This window comes from Centruroides vittatus, unplaced genomic scaffold (assembly GCF_030686945.1).
Source record: "Centruroides vittatus isolate TY-2023 unplaced genomic scaffold, ASM3068694v2 contig_1114, whole genome shotgun sequence".
In the NCBI taxonomy this organism is placed as follows: domain Eukaryota; kingdom Metazoa; phylum Arthropoda; class Arachnida; order Scorpiones; family Buthidae; genus Centruroides; species Centruroides vittatus.
Genome location: NW_027120716.1, coordinates 55962 through 62094, shown reverse-complemented (window position 1 = coordinate 62094; position 6133 = coordinate 55962).

Sequence of the window (6133 nt, the reverse complement as noted above, 5' to 3'; positions counted from 1 at the left end):
ACAGAATTCAGTTCAATTTTTTAACTTGAATTGACAAACTAATCTAAAACATACAGTAAGACCTTGCTTAATGCAGGGGATGCATTCCTAGACAAAGTGCTAAACGAAATAGCGTTAAACGAGGTCATTTTAACATAGAGTAAATAGGGATAGGGGAACAACATGCGACCAAAAACAAACAGATTTTACTTTAATTTTAAGTTATTTTTATATTAATTTGTATAATAATATATGTGAAATAATACATATGCATGCAGAAATGTAAAGTTCATTTTTTGTGACGAAGGTCTTGACTTTTCTGAAATTCATTTTTTTGCAATAAAGTCACAGTTTCATTTGTTGCTTTTTTCTTTCCTTAAACAAATGTCAGTAGCAGAAGAATGCATCCAAAATGCTTCGTTTTACTTCTGCACTCCTTTCAAAATCTGGATCATTCACTACAATTTCATCAACAATTTTGGTTATCGTTACCAAACTTTTACTGAAGAAATTTGTAATTTTTTGGGTTCTTTGTTTTCAGAATCTCTATTTTCCAGTTCTACACAAATTCCTTGTTCTGCCAGTTCTTGAAGATCGTCGTTGGTAAGACTCTTACCAGAAACTTGCGTGACTCCTTAATATCCTGCTCGTCTACATCTAGTCCTGCTGTATCGATTAGTTTGACAATTTACGACAACCTAACGACACAGCGATAGGCTCTTCTCATTGAAAATTCTTGGATACCTTTAGCCATAACTTCTTCCACACTGTTTGTGCATTTGTCAGTTAATTCTTGCCAAGAGAAACTGATATTTCCTATAGCATCCATGAAGTTATATTTTTTTCCAAAATTGCACCAAACAAACATAGATTTAAAGAAAGTGCACCTTTTTTGCCACCTTTTTCTGATTGGTTCATGTTTGTAAATAATTGTATTATATACGAATCAGTGAAATGCCGTGGTAATTTAAATCGGTGTAAATTTTGAGCTTTTTTTTAGGCTTCGAGCAGACTAACATTCTATCGAATCAGCGTTAAGCGGAGTCTTACTGTACTTAAAGATAATAGAAGGAAAGCAAGAAAAAAAATCTTTGTTTTATTTGAATTTACTATACAATTTAGTTACTGAAAATATACTCTATTTAAGAAACTGACATATAAAACTGTAAAACAGTTTTCATTTAATCAGCTATCAAAATTAAATACGAATTAGATTTATCCATTCATTTGATTGATATTAAATGAAATTTTTATGTCAGAATATGAAATATAGTAGACAAAATTGTTCAAAATTGCATACTCCCCAATGATTAATAATTTTTTTCTGAATAATTTAAATAAATTTGACTTAAAAATTACACAAAATACAGAAATACAGAATATTTTATATTAAACTGTATAGTGATTTATAAATACACTCATATTAGAGGGTCAAAGTTTGATTTTACAATCTATTTAAACTGTTATTAAAATCAGTTCATTGGCTGATGTAAAATGAAGAGACAGAACTATCCACCATTTGTCTTTGAACAACAAACATCAGAAGTGATGGCTGTATTACATTTGAATATTCATTTATGTATCATCTTTCTGTCACATTCGGGTTATTTGTCAAATCCGGGTGTTATTGTCAAGTCCGAGAGTTCGGCACAACTTGATAAAATAATCCTTCTTTTCACCGAACCACTGAAATCCGCCCTAAGGAGATATTCCGCCAGAGGCTCTCTCTTCCATCTCTCAAAATGAACGCCAACTTCCTTCTCGAATTACTCCGCAATGTCTGCAAAATTAAATCCAAGATTAAATATTTCGTCAAAGAAAGAATTGAATTAAGAGAACGCGCAATCTGCCAAAATGTGCACTTACCCAGATATTGGCTATCGTATCCCTGATTGCAATATTGTTTAAAGTTGTTTGAATAATCATCGGCTTTGGATTTCTCGCCTTTGCCAAAACAACAGCAAGTGAAGTTCCAGTCTATCTTGAACTTCTCTTTATTTTCAGGTGGATCTCTGGACATTGCGCGCTGGAAATTGACTTTGATTTCCAGCTCCTTTTCGTACTCTACGAAAGCCTGTTTGAGTCTTGCTAGCTTGGCGTTGTCCCAATAAATCTCGAGATTCTCTCGCTCTGTAGGTTCGAAAGAATGCCATGAAGACTCTGAAGAAGGTCCACTGATGCCTGAATCCTGAATCTCCGAGGACTCTGACGAAAGTCCTCCATCTTCTGGAACCTTCGGATTTTCCGAAGATTCTGATAGAAGTCCACAGACTTCTGTCTTTTTCTCTCTCTCTTCAACCTTCTCTTCACTTGGAGGTCTTCGTCCGAAGATCCTTCCAATCCACCCCCAAAAACTCTTCTTTTTACTCATTCTCAAAAATTGCAAGAAAACTCTCCAACAAAACGAAAGCGCTTCGAAATAACAATCGAAAACCAAAGATATTGTTGGCGTGCGTCAACAATTATTATTCGTTGTCCATAGAATTTTATTAATTTTAGAAATTTCGTTTCTACCCCTCAAAAAGATTTAAAGTATTTTAAATCACTCTTTAGTCGTTTTGTAAGTGTTATAGTTTTTTTCCAATAATTTCAAAAACAAAAGAATATTTCGAGAGTAATGATCGAAAATGAGAAGAAATTTATTTGGCTACGCACTTTCATAGCTTTATGAATATAAAGTTTCATTTCAATATCTTTGTATGAGAAGGATATAACCGAACCTCAATACAACATTCCTCTATGTGGCATTGTTCTCCTAAAGCACCAACAAGTACTGTCAGCGGATGTTTTCAGTTCAGTTATAACTGTTCTCTGTGTATTCTTTAGTGTATGAATTCGTAAATGTCCGATTTTCCATTGAGAATGATAATCTTATCACAAATCTCGTGACCTTCAAACTTACTACCGATTTCTACACACGTGTTGTTGCATTCTAGCGACTTGTGCCTAGAATTTAGCAAATAGAAAAGAAATATTTGTCTTAGCCCGAAAATCCGAATAGTCTCTGATAAACATGACAAAATCGAGAGCGAAGTACAAAGAACAATTATAGGGGTAACGTCAATAAGAGACTTCCTATTACAATGCTTAACAGGAAAATAGATGCAAATTGCAATTTTATGTTATCTGTGACTGATCTGTCTTTGCTTTACTGTGTTTACATGTGTGTTTATGGAGAGTTACAAAACAGTTTTTACCATTTTCCAACCATTTACCATTCATTACGTTTAAATTTAAAAACACAATAAATAAAAGTATTTGGAGCTTCGTTAGATTACATGGTATTAGGTTTTAAGTTCACATGTTGGCCTGAAAGAGTCGCCGAGAACAGGAGAGGATGAACATTTGCGAAATATTGTGAGGATATTCCTCAGATCAGTGTTTCCCAACTCGCGTGCCGCGACACACAACTATATCGCGAGAGTGATATCGTGGAAATTTTAAATATTTTTTTAGAACATTAAATAAGCTGTTTTTTAAAATTTCGTTTATCTTTCATCTTTTTTACCGCTGTCCGGCCGAAGTGAGATGTGTCCCTAAAATGTCGATTGTTGCAAAATTTGGGGCATCAGAATATCCTCGAAACTTCGAAGTTTGAAAAGTTTTAAAGCCAACATATTTGCTATAGTAATTTATTGGGCTTCATTTTTTAAAAATTGTAAACCTATAAATTATAAATTCCCACTGTTGTCCGTTTGTCTTTGTTTCCTTAATTTCCTTAATCTTGAGAATGGAATTAGATAGATGAAATCCGAGAACATACCTGGAGACTTTCGCGGTAGAAGGCCCCGATTAACTATATATATATAAATGTCCGGTGCAAACTCGAAGTTGCTTTACTTCAATTCAAATATTTTCCCCTGAAAGGCGTTAGATAGATGATCCATTGCTATGACGTACGGGGCAAGACACTATAGTATTAATCGGAGATGGAGAACATATTTTAAATTAAATAAATTAAAAATTGCAACCCGGCATTGTGACGATGTCACAATAAATAATTGCTCGTTACGCTTATATATACTCTTCTATAGTTACTGTACCTAACATAGTATGGTCATTAACTCTTAAATGTCACCCATAATTAATCGGGCCAGCGTCGGTACGGTCAAATATTTTTACAGACTGCACCGGTCCGCGGACCGGCGGTTGAAAAACACTGCTTTAAAGAGTTTTAAGTTTAAATCTGTTCCAATATTAGAAATATATTTTTAATGTATATGATCCTTTCTCAAATCCATTAAAATTAATCCTGGTGGTTCCTGATCGGAATAAAGGGAAGAAAATAAAGAAATAAGGACTCGAACTTATGTTTGTATAACCTTTGTAATTGAAATTTGAATTTAACTTTAATTCCCGAGTTTTGTACGAGAATATACGAATATAATACATACGTATGTGTATATAATAATTTATTTAAATATGAATAGTTAAATTAATAACGTTAGTGCGCATCTCTTTGTTTATTTAGATTAAGCTGCAATTTAAAAAATTGTAAACCTAAAATTTCGCACTGTCGTCCATCTGTTAGTCTGTTCTTCTATAAAACGATTATTGATGCTAATGTGTAAAATTCTGTTTAATCCATGCAAGATATGTAATTACCAGAGCCCTTTCGGCCGCCAATTTAAAGTTTCTTAATCTTTAAAATTGGCGTTTCCACTTCCCGGGACGAGGACCCAGGGGTTGGGTTTGTGGGAAGCGAGTGTTCGGGTTGTTTCATTGTGTAGAATTACACAGAACGAGGCGCTTGGCGTATAAGTGAGTGAGTGCGAGAATTCGAGTAAAGGTTAAACGGTGTATATCTTCGTGTACAGTGATGTTATGTCCGTGTGTGTATGTGTGTGTGTGTGTGTGTAATCGAAGAACATCTTCGGCATGTCTATAAACAGGAAAACAGTAAATTACAATAAGAAAATAAGATGTGTTAAAAAATGAAACGAAAGAGTTCTTACCATCGGAAATTTCGGAAAATATTCACTTGTCCACTTGGTCCTCTTGATGGTAAAGTTGGGGAGGGAGATTCTTCTCCCTCCCAAATGTTCCTAGAAAACACAAAGACAGTGAGAAAACGAGAAGGTTCATTTATTTATTACCTGAGGTTAATATTATTACCTTTATCAGACAGTCTTTTTTTTCCTGAACAGTGTTATGAGGAGCGAAAAACCTGACCTGGCCTAGCCTAGCCTAATCTAACCTAACCGGAAGCTCAATCCTCATAACAGCTGTTTGGGAAGAAAGGTTGACCGAATGTCGCATCCGGTGAGTAGAAGTGTCAGGTCCGGGTGGTCACAATCGGGAGTCATATCCGTTGTTGTCGGACTTGTCTCCAGAGTGTCACGTTCGGGAGACAAGTCCGTGGGTCACGACCGAGTAAGAGAAGTCACGTCCGGGAAAAGGTGTCGAGTCCAGGTGAAAAGTGTCGAATCCGGTAAGAAAGTCGCATCCGGGTGAAGAAGAGGAAATCGAAGAGGATCACCGCCTAGGCCAAGGGAACCGCAGCCGTCCGCAGCAACGAAACCACGGACAGCACGGACCCTCAACTTCGGCGGCTCTCTCCTCCGATTCCTCCCCGTTTTGACTTCGGCAAGGCGGTGGCGTCGCCGTCGCGGACGAACGGGCAGAACGCGACCAACCAGAAAATGTCAACTCGGACGAGCTGTCATTCTCTACATCCGCCACAGCAAGGTCTGTGGCCGGATGACCCCCGAAGACCTTGGCCAAGTGCACTGGACCCAGGGTGTAGCGTCGCATCATCCCGACTCCGGGAGGATGCCACGCCACGCGCACTTGGGAAGGTCTTCTTCACCCGTTGCCTCTCGCTCGTCGATTCCCCGCTCCTCCAACGGCACGGAACGACAGACTCGTTCCGCGTCGTTCGAGGAACCCCCTCCCTCCGGCGCCACCGTCTGCCTCCGCCTGAACCTCCTCCAAAGCCGCACCAACGTCGCCATTCTGTAAAAAAAAATTTGCAATTAGTCCGGTGAAAACAAAAGCTTAAATTAATGCTCAAAGTCCTCCGAGAAAAGCAAAATGCTGACCGCAGCTGCCTTTTTAAATCTAAAAGATTCGAATCCGAAACGCAAACGGCCGACCATCGATGTGCCGAGATGTCTTCTGGGACCGATCTTTCAAGTAATATTAAATAAATTCT